The 26,165-nt window shown below is 44.6% G+C and overlaps 1 long non-coding RNA gene across 1 annotated transcript in view; it reads left to right on the top strand.

Annotated features, from left to right (window-relative positions):
• The window catches only part of LOC144236433 (uncharacterized), a 33,130-nt gene extending 7,643 nt beyond the window's left edge, over positions 1 to 25,487 (top strand). Inside the window, exons 3-4 of the long non-coding RNA XR_013336538.1 lie at positions 2,663 to 2,765; positions 22,523 to 25,487. This is a non-coding gene — a long non-coding RNA (uncharacterized LOC144236433). The remainder of the gene's footprint in view (positions 1 to 2,662; positions 2,766 to 22,522) is intronic.
• The last annotated feature ends 678 nt before the right edge of the window (positions 25,488 to 26,165 follow it).

Genomic DNA, 26,165 nt, shown 5'->3' with positions numbered 1-26,165 from the left:
TTTTCTAAAAATTAAGTTTAAGATACATACCTCATACACAATTTCACATTAGCTCANATTTACTTACTTATTTATTTATTTATTTATTTATTTAATTTATTTATTTTTTTTTAGGGGGGAGAGAAAGAAAGAGGGGGGAAGGGCAGAGAAAGAAGGAGAAAGAGACTCCCAGGCAGGCTCCACACTGCCAGTACAGATTCTGATACAGGGCTCAAACTCACAAACCATGAGATCATGACCTGAGCCTAAACCAAGAGTGAGAAGCTTGCCCAACTGAGCCATCCAGACGCCCCAGAAAGAAGGCACTTCTGACATATTCTATAGCATGGATGAACCTTGAGGACATTATGCTAAGTGAAATAAGCCAGTCACAAAAACATAAATACCATATGGTTCCACTGATGATGAATAGAATAGTATAATTTTTATTTATTTATTTATTTTTAATTTTTAAATTTATTTTTGACAGAGAGAGAGTGGGCGAGCATGAGCTGGGGAGGGACAGAGAGAGAGGGAGGCACAGACTCAAAGCAGGCTCCAGGCTCTAAGCCCTCAGCACAGAGCCCAAGGGGCTCAAACCCCTGAACCATGAGATCATGACCTGGGCTGAAGTCGGACACTTAACTGACTGAGCCACCCAGGCGCCCCAAATAGTATGATTTTTAGAGGCAGAAAGTAGAATGGTGGTTGTCCAGGGATGGAAAGATAGGGGGATGCGAATTTATTGTTCACTGGGTACAGAGTTTCAGTTTGGGAAGGCAAAAAGAGTCCCGAAGCCAGGTGGCGGTGATGGTTGTACGACAACATGAATGTACTTAGTGCCTCTGAATTGTACACTTAAAAATGGTTAAAATGATAAATCTTATGCTATGACTTTTATATTTCACCACAGGCTAAAAACTAAAAAGTAGTAGGGGCACCCGGGTGGCTCAGTCAGTTAAGTGTCTGCCTTCAGTTCAGGTCATGATCACATGATTTGTGGGTTTAAGCCCCTTGTTGGGCTCTGCGCTACCAGTGCAGAGCCTGCTTCTGATCCTCTGTCTCCCTCTCTCTTCGCCCCACCCCTGCTCTCTCTCTCAAAAATAAAATAAACATTAAAAAAAAGAAGTAAATAAAACATTGAAAAAAATGAATGTTTTCCCTCTAAGACTAGAAACACGGGAAGGATATTTTCTCTTAATATATTTATTCAACTTTGTCCCAGAGTCTCTACCAGTAAAATAATGTGAGAAAAAACAAATCAAAGGTATATAGATTGGAAAGGGAAGAAGTATAACTGTCTTTATTCACAGACAACATGATTCTGTATGTAAAAAATTCTAAGGAATTTCCAAAAACTTACTAGAATTAAACCAGATCAGCAAGGCCACAGGATAAACAAACCAATACACAAGATTAATTGTATTTCAATATACTAACAACAAACAATCCAAAAATAAAATTTAAAAGTAGCTCCAGGGGCACCTGGGTGGCTTAGTTGGTTAAGCATCTGACTTCGGCTCAGGTCATAATCTTGTGGCTCATGGGTTCGAGCCACGTGTCAGGCTCTCTGCTGATGGGTCAGAGCTTGGAGCCTGCTTCGGATTCTGTGTCTCTATCTCCCTCTCCCCCTCCCCTGCTTGCTCTCTCTCTCTCTCAAAAATAAACATTTAAAAATTTTTTTAAAAAAAACAACAACTCTGTTCACAATAGCATCAAAAAATAAAATACTTGGAAATAAATTTAACAAAAGAAGTGCAAGAACTATGCGCTAAAACCACAAAACATTACCAAGGTATTTATCTGAAGATCTGAGTAAATGGAGAAATGTACCATGTACATAGATTAGAAGGCTCAATATAGTTAAGGGCAATCCTTCTGGGGCTCCTGGGTGGCTCAGTGGGTAAAGCAACGGGCTTCAGCTCAGGTCATGATGTCATGACTTGTGAGTTCAAGCCCCGCATTGGGCTCTCTGCTGTCAGCATGGAGCCTGCTTTGAATCTTCTGTCTCTGTCTCTTGCTGTCCCTCTCCAACTAGCATGGGTGCACTTCTCTCTCAAAAATAGATAGACACTTAAAAAAAAAGAGGGCAATCCTTCCCAAACTCATCTAGAAATTATATGAAATCCCTATCAAAATCTCAGGAGTTTTTTGGTAGAGTTTGACAACCTGACCCTAAAAGTTATATGAAATTCAAAGAACCTAGAAGAGCCCAACAATTTGGAAAAAGAAGAACAAAGTTGGAGGACTTATACTACCTGATTTAAAAACTTAACTACACAGCTATAGTAATTAAGACAATCTTGTATTGGCATAAGTATAGATATATGGGGCAATGGAACAGAATAGAATGTCCAGAAATAAGCCCTTACCTTCATGATCAGATAATTTTCAACAAAGATGTGAAGGCAAAAAATATGTGTGAGTATATGTGTATATGTGTGTTTGTGTGTCCTTACCTCACAGTGTTCACCAAAAAATCATTAATTGAGTTAAATATGTAGGAACTAAGTAATTCATTACATGCAAAAATCTACCAAAACACAAACAAAAAACCCTGACTAAATAGCTCCTTGCTTTATTTCACTCAGGCAAATGCCTGAAGCTAAAGATGGACCAAAAATATTGAATGGAATTGTCTTATTTTGAACACCTTTATCAACATTTGTCTCTTTGTGACCAGATTTATCAAGCTGAGTCCCTTGGAAGGAAACTCCCATCACTGCATCCTGCTGGACATCTGCATTGGAAAGAAAGGCAGTGGGATCTTTAAGTTGATCTTGAAGGTACTGAAAAATCCCAGATGATTCAAAACTCAGATTTTGTTTTATAGAAGAATCATTTGTTTTCCATCAAGAGAATTTAATTAAGAGTTATGCCAGCAAATTCTCAAACACAGCTGTAATCATTCTCTCCAATTTATTTTGAAGACATGGCCAAGAAGGAAAGACCTACCCAGGGCTGTTGGCTACTAGATTTCTTTGGCCCCGGACGGGGGGAGAGGGTCTACAAAGCCCTAAGTCAGCAGGTGTGGTTGTGGGGATTTTACACAGGAGATGCCCAAGTGTGTGTTTCTCCTGACAGCCTGGAACATTGCTGATCCAGGACCAGGGCTGCTTAAGTGAAATGCCTCAGAGGCAAACAATCTCTCAATTAATCTTCTCAGGCTTCAGTAGACTTGAGAAATGAAAGGGCACACCTCTCTCTCTCAAGGGAGAGCTGCGGGTTTGTCCATGTCTTCTGGGTGCCTTCCAGCTTCTGGGTAGGTTCTTTCTTGCAAGTCTGGAATGGGTGTGGAGAGCAGCACCACCACTCATCTCCACCAGTGGTAGCATGAGCATTCACCTGCCAATACATGCAGCAACTGGTAAGACCAACACCTCGCTTCTTTTGTTTACAGTTTTGGTCAAAGAAAAGCAGGTCCCCTTCCCACAAGACTAATAAAAGGGAATTTGTCTTTAAAACTAGACATATACCCCAAACATGATTTCCATCTACCTCCCTACCTACCCACAAATACTCATTAAAGTTGAATTTAGGGGGCACCTGGGTGGCCCAGTTGGTGAAGCATCTGACTTCAGCTTAAGTCAAGATCTCATGGTTTGTGGGTTCAAGCCCCACAAACCCCACTGGGTTCCACTCTAACTGCGGAGCCGGCTTGGGATTCTCTCTCTCCTTCTCTCTCTGCCCCTTCTCCATGGGTGCATGCATTCTCTCTCTTAAAATAAATAAATAAACTTTAAAAACATTGAATTTAAGAATAGCCATGCATGTCTTTTAAAAGGTAAACTCCCCCCTTAGGAAATTAACCTTAAAAACTCTATTCCAGTTAGTAGTAATCTTTCTTCATTTTGGAATATGTCACTCTCTCATCAGAGACATCAAATCTGTTTCTTCTCATGAATAAAAATGTCACAATTAAGAATTACAACTTTTGGGGCGCCTGGGTGGTACAGTCAGTTAAGCATCCAACTCTTGATCTCAGCTCAGATTATGATCTCTCAGAGCATTCGAGCCCTGCATTGGGCTCTGCTCTGTTGGTGCAAAGCCTGCTTGGGGTTCTCTCTTTCTCTGTGCCCCTCCCTCATCTGTGCTCTCATACTCTCTCTGAAAATGAATAAATACATATAAAAAAATAAAAAAGAATTATAATTCTTTTTAAAAAAATTTTAATGTTTATTTTTGAGAGAGAGAGATAGAGTGTGAGCAGGGGAGGGGCAGAGAGAGACAGAGACATAGAATCTGAAGCAGGCTCCAGGCTCTGAGCTCCCAGCACAGAGCCTGACACAGGGCTGGATCCCACGAACTATGAGATCATGACCTGCGCCAAAGTCCAATGCTTAACCAACTGAGCCACACAGGTGCCCCAAGAATTATAATTCTTAATATTTGTTTGCCCTCACCTATACTTTCTGCCTGAGAATTTCAAGATGAAATGACATATCACATTAGGATAAGTCATTTCCCAGTGTGGCACACAACCATACTATCTCTTTCAGATCTATTCCTCAATGTTATGATATATAGATTGTAGAAAATGACAGGACCATTCCCAGCTTGTGACAAAGTTAAGCCTGGCACATGATCCCTGCTTCTCCAGTGTTATTTCTGGGTATTTCTCCTACCAATACTTTATTTCCTACCATTTTTAAAAAAAATGAAACATTATTCTCATCATCCTGCCTTTTTCTGATATTTCGTTTCATGTTGTAAAACTAGCATTGTTTTGGAGCACCTGGGTGGCTCAGTTGGTTAAGCGTCCAACTTCAGCTCAGGTCATAATCTCACGAATTGTGAGTTGGAGCCCCTCATTGGGCTCTTATTGACAGCTCAGAGCCTGGATGGAGCCTGCTTGGGATTCTGTGTCTCCCTTCTCTCTCTGTGCCTCCCCTGCTTGTGCTCTGTCTCTCAAAAATAATAAATAAAAACGTAAAAAAAACCCACTAGCATTGTTTCAGATTATAAAATTAATACTATCCCTTACAAAATTTTAAAATATGAAAAGTTACGAAGAAGAAAATCAAGTTACCCGTAATCCCTCCACCAAGAGGTAATCACTGTTAACATTTTTGGTGTATTTCCCTTTAGTATTTTTATATATGACATTTTATATATGACAATTCCTCCCCCCCCCAAAACTACATAGCAAATAAATGAAAGGCAATTTTTCCATTCTTAATCCATATCCATTTTGGATAATACCACTTACATTTGGTCTTGAGCTTATCCCACAGTGTCCCTGATCTTTCAGTCAGTCCCTGCCTTGTGGTCGGTTTCTCCATCCAACCCCTGACCCTAAATTCCTTTGCTGTAATGCCACTCACACTGAACTCCAGCTTTGGGTTTTGACTATTTGCCTTCAATGCTATCCAACCCCTTGGACCTTTGGGAACATGAACTGTAAAGGCAAAAACCTCATGCAACTCTGCACCCAATATAACAAAAAGCAAGCAGGACTTCATATGAAGAATCTACACTCTTCATTGTTTTGATGGGAAATTAATCTAGGGGTTTACTTTGCCTTTTTTAAAGGCAGGCACTTTCAAAGACATAAGATATTAAAGAATAGGCACCAAGCCATTTATAACACCAGCATATGGCCCATAGTAAGTGCTCAATAAATGTCAGATGAGTGCTTAAGTGATATTTATTGAACTCTTACTTCCTGTCTGGGGGAATATAATCGAAGCTGGAAGGGAATGGCAGCAGTAATGAATGTGGTCAGTGGCTCTGCATCCTTTCCCAGCCAGAACCACCGGTCTTTAATCACTTAAACGTGTCCATTCCCCTAGGCCGGGTCTCCCCTTCCTGACCAGTGGCCTTCTCCTCCTGCTGTCTTTGTGCTTGCTGTTCCACTGTGTCTCCCCTGATCGGCCGAGACGTGCCCCCCACACCAAGGACAGCATCCCCCTCACTAACTAGCACCCCTCTTCTCACCACCCACCACCCCACCTGCTGTAGTAGCCCCCCATCTTGCCAAGCTGTATGACCACTTTTCATCCTTGTCTTACCTAACCTCTCCAACGTGGTTGACACACTTGCCCTCGCCCCCCTTGGAACTCCATCGCTGGCGTGCACAGTTCCTTCCTCTGAGCTCTCCTTGTACTCCTGGCTGACCCTTTCTGGCCTCTTGGGCAGAGTCCTCTTCGGCCTGAGCCATAAGTGTTGGAATTGCCCTGCATTTCCCTCCTCGGTTTTCCTCTCTTCTTACCCCACAGACTCGTCTCTCTGATCGCCCCCATCCCATGACTTCTGCACCATCTGTGGGTCCTGCTCCATGGAGTGGAATATCACAGAAGTGCCTGCTGTAGAACACCACACGAACGTCCCTCCAGATCACATGTCCCAGTGCAACTTACATCTTCCATCCGAAGCCTGCCCTTCTTATTGTTTCATGACACCCAAGCCTGAAACCTGGGAGTCCCCACGCTCTTCCACAGACCCCCATCTGAAGGTTCACCAAGTCCTGTCCATTCTACCTCTTTTCTGTTTGTCATTTACCCTCCAGACTGGGATCTTTCCAAGATGTCCATCTGACCTTCCCCGTGGTAACACCCGTTCCTCCTATACAGCCTCCTGCATGTGGTCAGCAGGTGCTTTGGAACTGGGTGTGTGCTTACCTCGCTAGCCTCACCCCTTGATAGCTCTGGGGTCTAGTCATACTCAACCTTTTCATTCGTTTAGAAAGCCCTGCTGTTTCTCATCTACCTGGTGGTTGCATCCACATTTCATCTACCTGGAGTCCTGTCTACTCCTTCTTTCACCTGGCCAGCCCTTGCTCCTCCTTTAGGTCTTAGCTTAGACATCATTTTGGGGGAAGGTTTTCAGGAAGCTCCACATCTCTTAGAATATGCTCCTGATACACATGCTGCAAAAATACTCTGTACCGTCTGAGCACACACACACTGTGGTTGCCTTTGTACCTGCCTGGTGGCCAAGTGAGTGTGCATTTGCAGAGAGGCAGACACCAAGTTTATCTTCCCTGTAAGCAACACAGTACAATGCTAGCACATAGTAGATGTCCAGTGAAAACACTGGGTGAATGTCGAAATAGTGAATGAGCAAAGGAATGAATAAATGAATGTTCTTCTCTCTTCTGTCAATGCTCTTTTCATCCCTTACCAGGATGAACCAGAGATTCCCAACAGATGTCCCCACGCTCTTGTCCAATTTATTTTCCACACTTGGGTACAAATGATCATTCTAAAATGATCATTCTAATCATGTCATGCCCTGGTTTGAAATCAATGGCTATGCATTTCTCACAAAATAAAGTTCAGGCTTAAGAATGGTTTTAAGGCCTTTAAGAATTTCGCTCCGACTTACCTCCTCACTACAGCCCCTTTTCTGATGAGACTAATCCTGGAGACTAATCCCCAGTCCCTCTGACCCATTCTTGGCTCTTCCTGAAGGCCAGGCTCCGTGGGCTGGGGGAGGGGGAGGGCCTTCGCACATGCAGCTCCTCCCCTTCCCCTCTGCCCCGCCTACACCCACTTCAGCCTCAGGACCCAGCTTAGGATCACCTCTTAGGAATCTACCTCTGAGTCCTCAGTTCCCTGGCAAGTAGAATGAGGCATCTTAATGTGGTTCCCATTGTCTTCAGTCAGCCTTCAGTTACAGCAGTTATCAGCCTGTAGGTGTCCGCCAGGCAATTCCACAGGATTCGTGAGAGCACACTGAGAAAAGTAACAGGTGAACAGTGAGACAGTGAGGTCATTAACCGAGGGCTATCTTCAAAAATTTCAAAAACAACTGTGACCCCTAATGACAATCCTGTGCAGTCACATCACCTCCTCTGCGGTGGAAATGGATCTTGATGCCCAAAAGGGTGGAAATAATCCACACGTCCCATCCACAGATGAATGGATAAAAGAAATGCGGTACATACACACGTTGGAATATAATATTATTTAGCCTTTAAAAAGAAAGGAAATTCCGGGGCATCTGGGTGGCTCAGTCAGTTAAGCATCCAACTTCAGCTCAGGTCATGATCTCATGGTTCATGAGTTTGAGCCCCGTGTCAGGCTCTGTGCTGACAGCTCAGAGCCTGGAGCCTGATTTGCATTCTGTGTTTGCCTCTCCCCAACTCACACACTCTCTCTCTCAAAAATAAATAAATGTAAAAAAATTTTTTTAAAAAGAAAGGAAATTTTAGGGGCAACTTTGTTGCTCAGTCAGTTAAGGGTCTGACTTTGGCTCAGGTGATGATCTCATGGCTCATGAGTTTGAGTCCCACGTCGGGCTCTGTGCTGACAGCTCAGAGGCTGGAACCTGCTTCAGATTCTGAGTCTCCCTTGCTCTCTGTCCCTTCCCCACTCACACTTTGTCTCTCTCTCTCTCTTTCTCAAAATTAAATAAACATTAAAAATTTTTTTTTAAAGAAAGGAAATTCTAACACATGCTACAACACGGATGAACCTTGAGGTCATTATGCTAAGTGAAATAAGCCAGTCACAAAAGGACAATACTATGTGATGCCAATTTGACTACCTAAAGTAGTCAAATTCACAGAGACAGAAAGTAGAAGGGTGGTTGTGGGGATGGGAGGAGAGGAGTTATTTTTCAGGGGTGCAGAGTTTCCATTTTGTAAGATAAAGGTCTGAAGGTGGATGGTGGTGATGGTTTTACAGCAATGTCAATGTGTTTAATGCCACTGAACTTCACACTTAAAAGTGGTTAAGATGCTAAGTATTATGTTACCTGTATTTCCCACAATTAAAAAAAAAAAAAGAAAGAAAGAAAGAAGCCCATGAATGAGTCCTTTTGTAAAGCCAAAGCCTCCTGTATTAGGTGAGGAGTCACACTTCCTCCTCCCAACTAATATGTTTTGGAAGTTCAGGTTTATGTATAAACCTGAAGCCAGTCACACCTAAGATCTGTTTTGCGCTGCAAGCTGCCCATTTGCATTCACTTCTCCAAGGAGATTCTGTAAGAGTCAATCATATAAAAATATTAGTTTAATACTTGTGCCTAACAAATTACTCTGAGAGTCATGGTCATTCACGCATTTCCATCACTACGTGTTGTGTGACGAGCAACCTGTTGGTTACTAATGTCGTTCTGTAATTGTCCCTATGGCAGGGAGACCAGTGCACACGGACACATGTCCCCTCACATCACAGAAGTGAAGTGAGACACTCATGCTGCTCTCATCCAATCTTGGTGGGAGTGCTGGGCTGGGTGAGTAATGGATCCGCCAACCACAAATGAGGCTTCCTCTGACTCATCCATATAAGAAGCTGCTTTATCTCCCTTGCTCCACCCACCTGCTTCTCTCCGCCCCCCCCACCCCACCCCAACAATCCTTTCCTCCAGAGAAGTTAGGGACTGAGATAAAAGTGAGCATGCTGCACCCCAAGTGTTAGGAGGCTGCTGAATCAGGAGCCTGCCCAGCCTTCACATCATGGCCCCAATAATGCCTTGGCCATGCCTTTCATCCAAGGACCTCAAAGTCCTTAAAATCATTGACTTGTGAATCCTTGTGCAGGCCCTGGGAAATGATCCAGGCTAAGTGGGGGTCATGGTCATACTGAGTACCACACAAGATGACGGTCCAATAAGAACTGAGGATTTCCATGTTATCTTTAACCACCATCCCCGTTCCTTTTTTTAGGAATCAAATTCATATTTTCAATGGGCGGGGGAAAAGGAATAACAACTTCGTACAAAACATAATCCACCAATAACCCGGTAATTTAGGACATCTCAGACAATCTTTGTTTTTAGTTGCTTTTAGAAAAGCTGTTTTTCCTGAATTTGTCAGGAACTGTCTCTCCTTTTGGAAAACCTTATTTCTTATGATGCCAGAAATCTTTTGGAAGGCAGTCATCTCAGGCTGTAAGACTGAGAATTTCTCAAACTTAGTGTATAGAAAATCACCTGGAGATCTATTCAATCCAATAGTCTGGGTAGGGCTGAGCTCAGATTCTTGGTTCACAGACCACATTTTGAGTAGCAAGGAGTTAGACAGAGAAAGCCCCTTGCAGACAATGAATGCCCTTCTTGAAAAATAACACGGAGAGCCTATGCATTCCTACCCCCAGCACCAGATTTCTGGGAGCTTAAATATTCTGAGTCTTTAATTATTCTGAGTTTGATTATTATGACTCTTTAATTTGCAAACCATGCTAATGTTAGCACCTTGCAACATTGGATGGAAATGAGAAAGTTGCGGTTACTTAAAGCTTATTCACACTAGAGAGACGGCATTATCTCTGATCAGACTTAACATAGTTTATAGACATGATCCTTTAAAAGAGTAGTACCAAGTATAATTGTTCACTAAGCTGCATTCCAAAGCAATAGGTTGAAGAAGAAAAAAATAAAAGAGTAGCATTAATAAGAGGTCACTTGGGGGTGAAAAGAAAATTTACTTTCCTTTTTTTTTTTTGATGTTTATTTATTTTGAGAGAGAGAAAGAGAACACACGTGTGTGCTAGAGTGAGGCAGAGGGACAGAGGGAGAGGGAGAATCCCAAGCAGGCTCCACACTCAGCCCCCTAGCCCAAGGAGGAGGCTCGATCCCACCACCCTGAGATCAAGACATGAGTGAATATCAAGAGTCCCAGACTCAGCTGAGCCATCCAGGCACCCCAGAAAATTTAGTTTCAAACCAATCATCCGGTGCATTTCAGGTACATAATCTAGGCACATACAAGGTTTTGCTGCACCTATCTCTCAGTTTGACATGACCTTTCACCTCTGCCCTGTTATTCATGGGCCCCACCGTTGTCATGGTAACACTGATAACCGTTGTGGCTTCTTAACTCCTATGGAATGCCTAAGGCCTCCAAGCAGTCTCGTCTCTTAAGGCTTCCAGTCCGTCACCCTGTAAACTAAGAGGCAGTTGACGCTGCAGGGCACAATTTCTAAATGATAAGGCCTATTGCAAAGCCGGGGTTCTTCTTGAAAAGCACACTTCCACCCAGGGCCAGCCCAGCACAGACCACAATCATGGCCGGGGGAGCCTTGCCTGTGCTCCTGCGGACCAGACGTCCAGGACAGGGACGGAGTATGCACCTGGCAACACCTACTGCCTGCCAGCACTTTCCTCAGTGCCTCTGTGCCTGGCGGATAGTGGAGAGGACACCAAAGGCCCACTCCCGTCCTCCCTCAGGGAGGGGGAGGGAAGGGGTTGGGGAGGAGGGGCCAGCTGGGGCAGGGAGGGAGCGGCCCCTCCAGCTCTGGCTTCCCCTGTACAGATTTTCATTCTCTTCATAAATTCCTGCAGCCTGACAACAAAGAACTTCTTTTTCTTTCATACTGGCAAATATCACAAATGTTCTGAAAAGTGCAGATAATACGGCAAATAAATATATACCAGCTTTATCAGAAACCAGCATTACATTTTTTGAAAGAAACAAATGTACAGGCACAATGTTCCCTGTCTACGCCTCCCTGGCCCTCTTTCTCTTCCTCTTTCGAGAGCTGACTGTTATCGTGACTTCGCTATTTGTCATTCTGTGCGTACTTTATACTACCACTCCATATGTTACGCGATAACAAAGGTATGCTACTATTGGGGCGTCTGGCTGGCTCAATCAGTAGAGCAGGCAACTCATAATCTCAGGGTCCTGAGTTCAAACCCCACATTGGGCATGGACACTGCTTTAAAAAAGATATGTCATTGTTTTGCACGCCTTTATGTAAATGGCATCCCACTGAATGCATCATCTTGAAAACTTATTTTCAGCTGACAGTACATAACCACGGTGATACATGGAGTGGATTCATTTTCAGTGTCTGTATAGTATCTCATTGCATGGATTTAAATGTATTTATCCATCTTTCTGTTCATGGGCGTTGAAATCACTCAAAATTTGCGCTCTTGGGGCACCTAGGTGTCTCAGTCAGTTGAGCGTCAGACTTTGGCTAAGACCATGATCTCACAGTTCTTGAGTTTAACCCCTGCATGGGGTTCTCTGCTGTTAGTGCAAAGCCCACTTCAGATCCTGTCTCCCTCTTTCTCTGTCCCTCTCTGGCTTGTGTGCTTTCCCTCTCCTAAAAATAAATAAATATTTTTAAAAAATTACAGTTTTACAGATGAGGTTGCCATGATCATACTTGTATAGTCTTGTGCACATGCCCCAGATTCTTAACCTAGGAGTGGAATTTTTGGGATACAGAGTAGATGTGTCTTTAACTTTGCTCAAAGCAGCCAATGCGCTCTTCCAAGGTGTCACAGCTTACCTGCCCAGTAGCAGTGGGGCAAGCTCCTATCTCTCCACATCCTTGTCAACACACAGAAGAGTTGAACTTTTTACTTTCTGGTAGTCTGGTTGGAAGGAAATGCTAGCTCCATCCCTTTTAAAAACAGCCTTATTGAGATACAGTCTGTATACCAGACAATTCCTCCATTTAAAGTATATAATTTGGTGGCTTTTAGAAGTATATTCACAGAGTTGCACATCCACCACTGCAATCAATTGTGGAATATCTTCGTTACCCCAGAAGGAACTTTGGCTTCCCTTAGCCATCACCCTTATTCCTAACCCCTCCCCATCTCTCTACCCCCACCCCAAACAACCACTGGTCTACCTTCTTTCTTTCCAGATTTCCCTGTCCATTCTGGACATTGCCTATAAACTGAATCCTACTTTTGTTCTTTTATAACCTGACAAGATAACACTTTGTTTTGAAATATTTAAGTATGTGGTTGGTGCCCATTTTAATTTTAATTTCCCAAATTATCAGTAAGTCTCATGGGGTTTTCGTAAGTTTATTTATTGGCCAATTGGAATTCTTCCTCTGGAAACTGCCAGTTTACATTCTTTTATCCATATTTTAATAGGATTGCTTGTCTTGTTTAGTTGTAGGAGTTAGTTAAATATTCTTTATATGAATCCTTTTTTGGTTCCATATGGTACGGACTTTGCTGGAAGGCAATCCTCCCTGGATTTCTCAGTGTTCCTGGACTGTCCAGACCTTACTGAGAAACAGATATTGACATGCGACCAAGACAGAAAATGCCCCCTTACTCCCCAGACTCATTTTCTCTTCATTCTCTAAAGGTGATAAACCCAGAGCCGACTGTTTACATTCCAATTGGTTGTAAAAACCCGGAGACCTTCCTCTCGCCTCCCCAGAGTGGATTTGTTTACACTGGAGAACAAAGGGCTCCCCTTCCACATCCAGGGTGGGAGGAACTGATGTGCCAGCAGCGTCTATTCATGCTCTGAGCCCCATAATTGTAGAGCTCTTCTCTGTGTTACAAGCCCCCCCCCCCTCGCATGCAGGGTACATCCGGGCCTCACCGCGTTGCCTGTTGGGAACTGGCATGAAGACCAATATGTGAGCAAATAATCGGTCTGTTCTCTGATCCAGGAACTTCACGTTTCTAGTGTTCATTTCAGTATAAATAAACAACTGTAGATGTAAAAATTTAACAGATATCTTCCCCACATCTTTTCCCTTTGTGTATACAGTCTTTTTTCTTCATTGTGGTAAAATATACATACTTAAAATTGATCATTTTAGCCATTTTTTAGTAGACAATTCAATGACATTAATATAGTCACAAGGTTATGCCACCATCAACACTATCCATTTCCAGAAATTTATCGTCCTCCAAAACTGAAACTCTATACACATGAAACACTAACTTCCCAGTGCAGAGGCTGACATGGGGCTTGATCCCACAAACTGGAAGATCATGACCAGAGTTGAAATCAAGAGTCAGACACTTAACTGACTGAGCCACCCAGGCACCTCTGGTCTGTGCTTTTTATATTTCATGAAACACCACTTAAAAATCATGCCATGCTTAAAAACATATATATGATGCTTGCTCTAATGGCCTGCCTGGTTCTGGCTCTCACCCATTGCTCTGTAATTGTAATGCTGAGGCTCTTTATCTCCAGCTCAGGTTCTAGGTCAAACCTGCCCAAATCAGGGCAGAGAACTTGCTGGCTGGTCCTACTCAAACCTTCTGCTCTGGGCCCTCCTGTCATTACTCCTCGGGCCCATCCCCGGTGTTGAGACTGGATCCACCCTCTTTTCTGATTCCTCTTGGCTGACCCTGTGTACTCTTCTTGGTTCTTCTAATGAATGGAGTCTTGTGCCTGAACTCAGTGTCAGGGTCCAGGCCCTTGCTGTGTCCTCTCCCTGGACCGCCAGCCCCAACTCAGACCATCTGATTGCCTGAGTCCTGCTCACCTGCCACGACTTTCTTCAGCTGCTTGCTCTAGACATCTTTCGTAAGCCCCTCCTCAGCTCAGGGGTCTTAGATGACCATGGGTGGGGTCACTGCCTCCTCCCCAACACTGTTTACACTACAACCAGAGGTGCCTACATTCCTCATGTAGACAAACTCATCATTACTCATTCTACATTGTTTTCTTTTTAAACTATGCTTTCTGCCCAGTATGGAGCCCAACATGGGGCTTGAACTCACTACCCTGAGATCAAGACCTGAGCTGAGATCAAGAGTCAGATGCTTAACTGACTGAGCCACCCAGGTGCCCCATAGTCTATCTTTTTTAAAAACACCACCCACTATGTGCCAAGCACTGTGTGGATACAGACAGACGAAGCCCACATCCGCATGGTGCTTACAGAGAGCAGACCATAAATGGAGAAGAGACAATAAATAACCATGTGAACAAAAGAAAAAATTCTAACCTATGATAAGACTCTAAAGATTATAAATAGGGTGTTATGCTGGAGAGTGAGGTGGCCATGGGGATGCTTCTTCGGTGGTTCTGGGAGGCCTCGCAGAGGAGGAGATAAGTAATCTCAGACATAAAGCAGATAAGAGCCAGAGAAGGAGCATGTGGATAGAGGTTCACTGTGCCCACAGGCTTCAGAGGCCAGCAATAGACCAACATGCTCCTGCTGGGATGGTGCCCCAGCTGAGGAGCCCCACCCCTCCAGCTGAGCCCCTCGATTCTGTGATCAGCTCCGTTACCTCTGGGGCATTCACTGCATGGTCACCTTGGACCTCTGGGTATCTCTCCACTGTGGGCCTTGGCCGACCTGCTGTGGCCATTCCCACTGCCAAGAAGTTTGTGCAACAAGGATGTTTGACAAACATTTATTGAGGAGCTTAAAGGGGGCCAGCCCTGCAGATGCAAAAGGAAATAAGCAAAATAAATGAACGCAGGGTCCTGAAGCAGTATTTGTATACTTATACGTTCATAGCAACACCATTCACAAAAGCAAAATGGTGGACATAATCTAAATGTCCATCAATGGATGAGTGGATCAACAAAATGTGGTATACACATTCGAGGGCATGAAATACGATTTAGCCTTAGAAAGGAAGGAAATTCTGACACAGGTTACATGGATTAACCTTGGAAGACATTGTGCTCAGCCAGCCACAAAAAGACAAATACTGCATGATTCCACTTGTCCCTAGAGTCAACAAATTTACAGAGACAGAAAGGAGAAGGATGGGTGCCAGGGAGGCTAAGTGGAGGCAGGAGTGGGGAGTTAGTGTTTAATAGGGACAGAATTTCACTTTTGCAAAGTGAAAAATGTGCTGGAGACAGATGGTGGTGATGGTTGCACAACAGTGTGAATGGACTTAATGCCACTGAGCTGTGAGAACCTCATAAACTCCCCGCAGGAAAGACTCCATTCAAACATCAGCACTAAGACACTTGACCAAACCCTGCCATGGCTTCTCACTGCCAAGGCCCTCATCTCTGGGCCAACCCAGTCCCCACCTTGAGATCCTTGTCTGGAAAAACTCAATCTTGCCAAGCCAAGAGAATTCACCCTTTGTGTCTACTGACATCTAATTAGTATCTCCCTTTCTTAGAGTATGTACTAAAAAAAAAGCTTCATATCGTAAAATCTTTCCTCCTTGGAGATGCATGTTTCTGCTATAGCCCAGAAATCTCTTTCTCCAGGACCTAAAAGCATTCCTTTTAAATATAATTGTCAAAAAGGATATAGCCTGGGGGGTCTGGGGGGCTCAGTGGGTTAAGCATCCGACCTCGGCTCGGGTCCTGATCTCACAGTTCGAATAGGGCTCTCTGCTGTCAGTGTAGAGCCCACTTTGGATACTCTGTCCCCCACCTCTCTGCCTCTCCCCTGCTTATGCTCTTTCTCTCTCTCAAAACTAAACATTAAAAAAATAAATAAAAAAGGATATGGCCTCTGGTTCCCAGTCTCTAGAAGAGAGTAGAAAGATGCCTAACTTTGATAGTTGCAATTAGAAGGCACAGCTGGCCTAACTACAAGTTATATCAACCTTCTTTTTTTTTTTTTAATTTTTTAATGTTTATTTATTTTTTGAGAGAGAGAGAGAGACAGAGTACAAGCAGGGGATGGGCAGAGAGAGAGGGAGACACAGAATCTGAAGCAGGCTCCAGGCTCGTAGCTGTCAGCATAGGCCCTGACACGGGGCTTGAACTCAGGGACTGGGAGAACATGATCTGAGCCAAAGTTGCACACTTAACCTACCGAGCCACCCAGGCACCCCTAGACCAACCCTCTTAACAGGTTTTTGTAATGTTTCACTTCCCTGTCCCTGCTTGAGCCCCTGCTGGCTTCTCTTCCCCACCCCCTCACTCTCCCTTTACTTTTATTTTAATTCCAGTATAGTTAACATACACTGTTCTATTAGTTGTATAATCAAGTGCACAATATAGTAGTCCAACAATTCCATATATTACTCAGTGCCTATCTAGATAAGACTCTCCCTTTAATGTTTTTAAATGTTTATTTTTGAGAGTGGGAGGAAGGAGTAGAGAGACAGAGACAAAGAGAGAGAGTCCCAAGCAGGCTGTGCACCGTCAGCATAGAGCCCAAGGCCTACTACACTCAACTGCAGACCCCCAACAAGAAGAGAAAGGAGCAAGAGGAAGAGAGGTTTCCCCTTCCTCCAGCAACAGCTCAGCTCATGGGACGCAGGCATACTCAGCCAATGAGAAGCCACTACACTTGGAACTCCTGGTTTACTCCAATGGGCTTTTAGTTTATAACAACTTCCAACTCCCCCACCCCTATAAAAGAGGGTTCCTCTCCATTGTTGGGAGGACTTGCCTATGGTTTTGCCATAGATTGTGCTTACCAAGTTGTAATTTTCTGTGATTTCCAAATAAACTCATTTTTGCTGGTTAAAAAACTTACTGTTTTTATTTTTTATTTTTTTATTTTTTTTAATGTTTTATTTATTTTTGAGAGAGAGATAGAGACAGTGTGAGCAGAGGAGGGTCAGAGAGAGAGGGAATCACAGAATCCAAAGACAGGCTCCAACCTCTGAGCTAGCTGTCAGCACAGAGCCCGACGTGGGGCTTGAACCCATGAACTGTGAGATAATGACCTGAGCTGAAGTCAGACGCCCAGCTGACTGAGCCACCCAGGCGCCCCTTTTGTTACTTTTTTCTTAAGTTTGTTTATTTTGAGAGACAGAAAGTGCGAGTTGTGGAGGGGCATAGAGAGAGAGAGAGAATCCCAAGCAGGATCAGAGCCCCATCTAGGGCTCGAACTCACAAACCATAAGATCATGACCTGAGCTGCAGCTGGATGCCTGAGCCACCAGGCATCCCTACTGTTTCATTTTGAAGGATAACAGAAGAAATTCTGAGAAGTAACACCATTGCCCAGGTGAGCTGGTAGTAGATGGGAGCACAGTGAGAATGGCCATGACCAGACTCAAATAAGTAGCTGATGTGAGAGTCCAGAAAGAAGGCTGAGCCAGAAGAAATGCCTGGGTTGAGGGCAGAGCAGTGATAGTTCCAACAGGGAGATGAAATCCAAGCAGAGGAGTATATCTGGGGAGAGCTGAGCAGTTCAGATTTAAACTGGTTGAGTTAGAGAAGCCAATGGGAAAATCATTAATTTATAATATAAGGCTAGTACCGATTCATTAAATAAATTAAATCTGCTTTATTTCTTTATATTTTTTAAATTTTTAAATGTTTATTTATTTGAGAGAAATCACGTGCTAGCAGGGAAGGGGCAAAGAAAGAGGGAGACAGAGAATCTGAAGCAGTGCTGTCAGCACAAAGCCTGACTCACGGCTTGAACCCATGAACCATGAGATCATGACCCAAGCTAAAGTTGGACACTCGATGGACTGAGCTACACAGGCACCCCTATTTCTTTAATTTTTAAAGTTTATTTAAAGAGAAAGAGAGCATGAGCAGGGGAAGGGCAGAGAGAGGGAGAAGAAATTCCCAATCAGGCTCCACACATTGTCAGCTCAGAGCCCAACTTGGGGCTCAAACTCATGAACCGTGAGATCATGACCTGAGCTGAAATCAAGAGCTGGACACTTAACGAACTAAGCTACCCAGGTACCCCCTTTTTAAACTGGAAGGAAGAAGAAGTCAATGGTAGACTCGATAGGGTTAATGATTCGATAACTCCTGCCCACCCCTCTCCCTCTACTGAAACCAGATCCTCTGTAAATTGGGTTCATACTGTAGATTGAGTGGGATACCCCTCTCCAAAAGATAGAAACTACATAATAGGGACACCTAGCTGTCTCAGTCAATAGAGCATGTGACTTTTGATCTTGAGGTTGTGAGTTCAAGCCCTACATTGGGTATAGAGATTGTTTAAAAAATAAAATCTTTAAAAAAAATTAAAGGGCCACCTGGATGGCTCAGTCAGTTAAGCGTCCAACTCTTGATTTCGGCTCAGGTCATGATCCCATGATGGTGAGATTGAGCCTTGTGTCAGGATATGTGCTAGGTGTGGAGTCTGCTTCAGATTCTCTCCTTCCCTCTCTGCCCTTCCCCCACTTACGTGTCTGTGTGTGCTCACACACATGCTTTGTCTCCCTCTCAAAAAATAAAAATATGTATTAAAAAAACATTTTTGTAATCTTTATTTCTTTTTGAGAGAGAGACAGAATGCGAGTGGGGGAGGAACAGAGAGAGAAGGAGACACAGAATCCGAGGCAGGTTCCGGGCGCTGAGCTGTCAGCACAAAGCCTGATGCAGGACTCAAACTCACTAACGATGAGATCATGACCTGAGCCGAAGTCAGAAACTTAATTGACTTAGCCACCCAGGTGCCCCAAAAAATAAAAAAAATATAAAAATTTTAAAAAGAAGGGCACTTTGGTGGCTCAGTCAGTTAAATGTCAGGTCATGATCTCAGTTTGTGGGTTCAGGCCCTGTGTTGGGCTCTATACTGACAGCTCGGAGCCTGAAGCCTGCTTCGGATTCTGTGTCTCCCTCTCATTCTCTCTCTCTCTGCCCCTCCTCCGCTTGGCTCACTTTCTCTCTCTCTCTCTCTCAAAAATAAATTAACATTAAAAAAAAAAAAGACAGATTCTGCTTGTGCAGGTGGATGGGGCTTGAAGTTCTGTCCTCTAACAAGCCCCCTCCCTGACAATCTGGATGCTGTTGGTCTGGGAAGCATATTTGAGTAGCAAGAGGCTGGAACACAGTCCGGAGGTGTTGAGAAGGCAGGAGAGGAAAGGAAGGGAAATGTAAGAAACTACCTTCTCAGCTCCAGAAATCCCCTGTACGACCTCCATCCTGCAATGCCTGTGAGTTTGAGAATGCCTCCAAGGGCACGTAGACAAGTCGGGGAAAGAGCTCTCAGGACAGACAGCTCTGGTTTGGGATCCCAGGCTCTGAATCCTATTAGCTATGTAACCTGTGACAAATTAGTTCTCTCTCTAAAATGCCTCAACCTATAAGTGACTCAGCAATGGCTACTTCCCAGGATGGGAAGTGTTCAAGGAAATAAGCATCAAGCCCAGCTCCTGGCATGCATTAGGCATTCTGCCAGAGCTAAACGTGTTTTTCTTTTGAAATCTAAGAGAAGCCTATTGTACATAACCCTCAATGGACTTGTTAATAGACTACGAACAAGGACAGGGAGGTGGGGACAGGGGACAGATCAGATGTTGGCTAAGCTGGTGAGCTCTGGAGGCAGGCTGGCTGGGATCACATTCAGAGCTCTGTTATTTTATTCACTGTGTAAAGTGCTCAGGCTTCAGAGCTAAGTGGAGATGGTGAGTGGCACATCCCTCCTAGACTCCTACTGAGCATGAAATGTGCAATGCGTTTCCTCTTAGAAAACCCTCAATACAAGATAGCAGTAGTTAGCTTGTTTCAAATTAGCAAAAGTGATCTTTCATAAGGAAGTAGTCAAAGATGGTCTTTGTGTCCCTGAGCTGAACACCACCTGCAATTCTATACAAGAGGTTGAAGATTCCCAAAGGGAGTTGGAGACTGGAAAGAGCAGACTAGCCCAACAGATACGAAATCCTTCCTTTCCCGCCCCATGCACTTCTTGGCCACCTTCTTTGTCTCTTCTCTACTCTGTCTGCACTCCACTCAGCCACCCTTTCCCTCTATGCTTTCCCAGGTGAGCTCCCAGCCTCCCACACCTTTCTTCCTTTACCTCTTCCTTTACTGAATTTTCTATTCCCCCTCTGTTTGCCAACATGTATAGTCATCATTGCCAAATTAATTCATCCTGGAAAAGATTTAAAAGCTGGCACACCCGAGCTTTCTTCGAATAGTCATTTTTGCCATGAGCTCTTTGCCTGCAGGCCAGAGGGTTTGTTGAAACCCGCCGGGTCCCTCTTCTCTCCTCTTCTCCCACGAGTGTGGATCTGTGGTATTTTTCAAGCCCAGGTTTACTGAGTCCCTGAGATTCTTTGGTCCCTGAGTTTAGGATCGGGAGCAACTGGACAGTATTTAGCTCCAGATAAGATCTGGAGAAGGAGGAGGGAAGTCACACCCACAGCACAGGCACCTGTGCATACACACACACACACACATACACACACACATTTCCTCCAGAAAAACCTCTTTGCCAGGAGTCTCCTGAGAGTCAGACTAAGGACAAAAGATAGGAGCTCACCCTTCACTGCCATCCCCATCTGCCCAGACCCTGAAGAGCCTCCCATCCAAGTATGGAGACCCGACCTTGTTTACAAGGTGACATCCTTAGGACTTAAAGATCAGAGTTGCAAATCAATCCTCGCTCAGAGACTGAGGTCATTCTGTTATAGCCTGAATGAAAGTTGTTTGGATTTTAAATTATAAAGGTCACTGTCCTATCAATGACTAAAATACTTTTTAGTGGAATGTAGACACATTTATTTTTTTTTTACTGTATCTTTGCTTGTATATTTCCACTCTAAGAATGGCTAGCATCATGTCAATCTTGCTGGCCCCATCATCCCGCAGTGCCTCAGGTTCAAGTTCCTCCTGCATTTCCCTGTCATCAGTCCCCTGTTCCAAACCACTCCGGGTCTCCCTGTACTTGAGGCACAAAGCCCTGATCTCCAGCCCGCCGCATGGACATGTAAGACGTACCACAATCGGGTCCCTATCTGTCTTTCCTTGTTCTCTCCCACACGCTCTCCACTCCAACCAAACAGGTTGATTCACTGTTCTCCCAATAACCCGAGCACATTCCAGCCTTAGCTCAGACCACACTTCTACCCTCTGCCTACAAGGCTCTTTGTTCCCAGATTCAACACATTTTTCACAAAGTCCCCACTATGTTCCAAGAAGGGAGACTTCACAGTGACAAGGCTAGTGAGGGTGGCAGACAAGGAACCAGTCGGTTGCGACTGTGTGAGACGTGGTATGGGGGTGGGGAGCAGGGTTCTGGGGGAGAGCAGACCAGGGTGGGGAGGGGGCTGTGCATGGGAAGGAGAGGAAGAATAACATCGGCCATTCTTACTGGGTGCTTAAAAAAAAAAAAAAAAAAAAAACTTTATTTATTTTGAAAGAGAGAGTGAGAGAAATCACAAATTGGGGAGGGGCAGAGAGAGGGAGAGAATTCCCTCCACACCGGGAGTGCCCAGCCCCACAAGGGGCTCAAACCCACATACCATGAGATCATGACCTGAGCAGAAGTCAGCTGCTTAACCAATGGAGCCACCCAGGTGTCCCCTTGCTGAGTGCTTTCAGTAACTGTTGCATAGCTATAGTTATCCCCATTCTGGAGAGAAGGAGGCTGAGAGCTTGCAAATGGTAGGGGTCTGCGTGCTGCTGGGCACCCTGTCACGTGTCACTGGGAGGCCCACTTCCACCACCAGCACCCCCAGATCAGACAGACCTAAGGGACCACACCTGGCAAACAGAAGCCCTTGCCTTCTGCATTCCACTTGGTGAGCAAGGACACAGGCCCTTGTTCTTCACGGTGTTTTTAAACATCTCGTGCATGTTGTATCTTGTCGTCCCAGCTGTGTCCCCGTGGGCAGGGCATGGTTTCACACACACTATTTTGCCCAGAGTAGGCAGCCCATAAATGCCTGCTGAATGAATAAGTGAGTGAATGTGCTCATAGCATCTGGTTATCTTTCTAAACCATCTATCCTCAAAATTGCTCCACAAAACAGAGAAAATTGCTCTTTCCTGCTTCTCAGGGAAAAATAGATCATTTCACTGTGTCCCTGATGAGACTTGAGATCTTCAGATGAAAAACTAAATCCTGCTGGATGGGGGGGAGGGGGGAGCTTGTAAAAGAAAATATATTTCACTTGACAACTGGGACCTTAATATTAAGCATAACATCTCATTTAAAGTCAAATTGAAACAGAGAGAGTGGAGAGCAGACAACGGAGGGGAAAATTAATTTTGCTTCTTTAACATCTTCTCTCGGTTTTGCAGCATCTAGAATGATGTCTGAGCGCTGGGCGTTTGCTGCCGAAATGAGAAGAAAGGTACAAAGGGAGTCTCAGCCTCTTCCTGAAAAGTGGGTGGCCCGCCCCCCCCAACTAAGGCTGGGTCACCAAAGCTCTGGAGGAGCTCCTCATTCAGCAATTATGGCTGCCGGAGCCACACCCAGGCCCCAAGCACCCTCCCGCTTTCGTCTCGGGGAGCAAATGCTGCTGAGCACTGACGGAATCTGGACGGAGATTAAAAATAATTGAAGGAGGTCTCCAGCTTCTTGCTCCTTGCCTTCCCCTCAGGGTGTGTGTCTTCCACTCCCAGGTGCCTCTGCTGGGTGGGAGGGAGCCTTCTGGAGAGGAACCAGACTTGGCTGACCACACCCTCCTTTAAGGCTGTCCTCCCTGTGTGAAGGCCTCCCTGCCTTCATGTTCTTCCGTCTCTCGGATCCTTCTGGCACGTCTTGCTGTCTCCCCTGCCTGCTACCCTGTGCTGTCTTCCCTGCCTTCAAGATTGAAAGCAAAATTGTCTTCCCTTGTCTACTCCTCATGTAACAGAACCCTAGTTCGTCTCCCGGTTGCACAGAAAAGCCCATCGCTGAGGCATCCAGTATGCAGCAGGGAAGTTTATCTGAAAGGCCACCAAAGGAGGGGACAGGAGCAAGGGCCTCAAATCAGCCTCCAGAAGGGAAAAGTCGGGGTTTTTTAAAGGCAGGCAGAAGAGGGTCTACATGAGAGAGACAGGAGCTAGTGACTCAAAATCAGATAAAAGAAGTTACTAAGTAAAGGAGGGTTAGTCTCATTTTGTTAGTCTCAAAGAGGAGGTGAGTGGTCCCAAATGGTTCCAGCCGGCTTCTTGATGAAACCTTGAGTTCCCGCAAAAACAACTAAATATACTTGGCTATCATGGGCGTCAAGCAAGAACATTATCTTATAGGAACATGGTGGCAGACAGCGTTCTGAGAAGAGGCAGAAGCGGGGAAAGAGTTGCAGCTTCCCTTTTCTTCCCTGTTAACTCCTTGGTTACTGGTTTCACTCACACTCTGGGCAACTCACTTATTCCTATGGCCAAGTACCACCCCACACCCAGGGGGAACATCCATTTACACACTCAACCCCTAAGCACCAACTCATCTCATTCTCTCTCCCCAAACCTGGTCCTCCCCTGATTTCCATCTTGATAGAAATAGTTGGGCCACTGTCTACCCCACTACTGTGGGAGCCAGAAACCCAGGAATTATTGAGACACCACCACCCCCACTCCTTTCTCTAGAACCACATGGCCACTACATATTGCCATGTCTAATCCATTCCATCTCAAGTGCCACTGCCTTGGTGTAGGTACCACTCTCTGTCTCACTGCCCTCCAGAGTGGCTTCTCTGTCTCCAGTTTCTCCTTCAGTCCAACTTCCACACTGTAGCCAAAGGGATGTTTCTAAAATGCCAATCTGATTACATTCTCGCCCTACCTAAATCCCTTCAGTGGAATTGTACTGGCTAAAGCAGTAGTTTCTTAGAGATTTTGAAAGATGGAGATTGAGAGGACCCAAGAAAGGCTGAGTCAGGATCTCCAGGGACTTGTAGGCAGTTAGCCTGGCATGGACCTGATACTGAAAATCACTTGCCTAAAGAATCAACTTCAAATTCCTTCAAAAGACCTTGGCCCCAGTACTCATCCACTCTTCAGCCATCTTGATTTCCCCTGAGGTGCACCCATTCTCTGCCCTGCTTCTCTGCTATCCAGATGCCCTCCTCAACACAAGGCTTTCCTACACCCTGGACAAAATCAATTCCATCCTCTGTTTGGCCTCCTCTGAACCTTGTAGTCAAGAAAACCCCCCCTATATCACTTGTCATGTTGTACCTACACTGCATTTTTAAAAAGATGTCTCTCCCTCCAGTTAGACTACAGACTAACCCCCTGAGGAAAGTCTTAACTAGCTTTGCACCCCTCAGCTCCTAGCACAAGGCTGGCACATCACTGGTTCTCAATAAATGTGTATGAAAGGCATGACTAAGTGAAAATGAATATAGAAGACAACTTCTTTCCACACATGGAATTTTAGAGATGGAATGAAATGAAGAGCTACAAAAAGTTTTTTGCAGTTATGTAGGTTTTAAACTTTCTGAGACTCCAGAATCTTTCCATTTTTCTACCTTGTGGTTAAATATCTCCAAATGATTGAGGGCACCTGGGTGGCTCAGTTGGTTAAACATCTGACTCTTGGTTTCAGGTCAGGTCATGATCTCACAGTTCATGAGTTCGAGCCCCAAGTTGGGTTCTGCACTGACAGCACAGAGCCTGCTTAGGATCCTCTCTCTCCCTCTCTCTCTCTGCCCCTTCCCTGCTTGCAAACTCTCTCTCCAAATAAATAACTAAACTTTAAGAAATAAAATAAAATCTCTACATGATTACTACAAGCTTCTTTTTCCCAGGATCCTCAACTAAAACCACCAAGCACTAAGGCGAGAGTGCCATCAGTTCAGGTGTAGACATAAGGGATGGCTTTGTCTGTGAAGATTCCAAAGACAGTAATGAGCCAGTCAACCCTCCCTCTGCTTTTATGATCATCATGTGCTAGCAATTCTTTTTTTTTTTATGTTTTATTTATTTCTAGGAGAGAGAGAGAGACAGCGTGAGCAGGGGAGGGTCAGAGAGAGAGGGAGTCACAGACTGAAACAGGCTCCAGGCTCTGAGCTGGCAGTCAGCACAGAGCCCGACGTGGGGCTCGAACCCACCAACCGCGAGATCATGACCCAAGCAAAAGTTGGACGCTTAACCGACTAAGCCACCCAGGCGCCCCATGTGCTAGCAATTCTAAGCAATGTGAGTTTGGAGGATACTCTGCCCTTCATTTTCTTCCTGTCTCTCTGACTGCTTCTTGCCTATCTTCTCTACCTTCTCTCCCTCCTTCTGGTCCTCCTACCCACCAAGTAACCCTTTCCTCTTATGGTGCTTCTTTTTTTCACAAACATAAGTGAAGAGATGTATGATGTTTAAAGCTTTCTCAATTAAAAAGAGAGAGAGACCAGAAAAAGCTATTGATTGATGATTCAATTCATCAATGATTGCCTTCCTTTTCCTGCTTGAAAAGATTCTTAAGAGGTCATGAAGATAAAAGAATCAGTAATTCATGTAAATATAAGATTTTTTAATTTCCTTTTCTTAGGGGCTCACACCAATGAAATAAAAGATTTCTAGGCCATTTCTGCAGGGTTCATATATCCTTAACTAAATAATTCTGTTAGAATTTGCAGTGTAGTTCTGGGTAACTATAGACGATGAGAACACACACACGTGTATCTAATTTCATTCCCCTGAAATGTCAAAAATACAGCAAACAAGGGGCACCTGGGTGGCTCAGTCGGTTAACCATCTGACTTCGGCTCAGGTCATGATCTCATAGTTCTTGAGTTTGAGCCGTGTCGGGCTTTGTGCTGACAGCTCAGAGCCTGGAGCCTGCTTCTGATTCTGCATCTCCTTTTCAAAATAAATAAAAACATTAAAAGCCACACACACAGAGCAAATGAAACCTGCACAGAGACAGGGAGAATGAGAGAGAAGACAAAATAAAACTTCGGAAGCTGGAAATGGCTCTGTGGTAAGTGACTTGAGCTAAGTGACTTTAGCTGACTTGAAAAGC

Source organism: Crocuta crocuta, unplaced genomic scaffold, assembly GCF_008692635.1.
Source record: "Crocuta crocuta isolate KB4526 unplaced genomic scaffold, BGI_CrCroc_1.0 scaffold24, whole genome shotgun sequence".
NCBI lineage: Eukaryota > Metazoa > Chordata > Mammalia > Carnivora > Hyaenidae > Crocuta > Crocuta crocuta.
The sequence above is the reverse complement of the archived record's forward strand: the minus strand, read 5'-3'. Positions and strand labels throughout refer to the sequence as shown.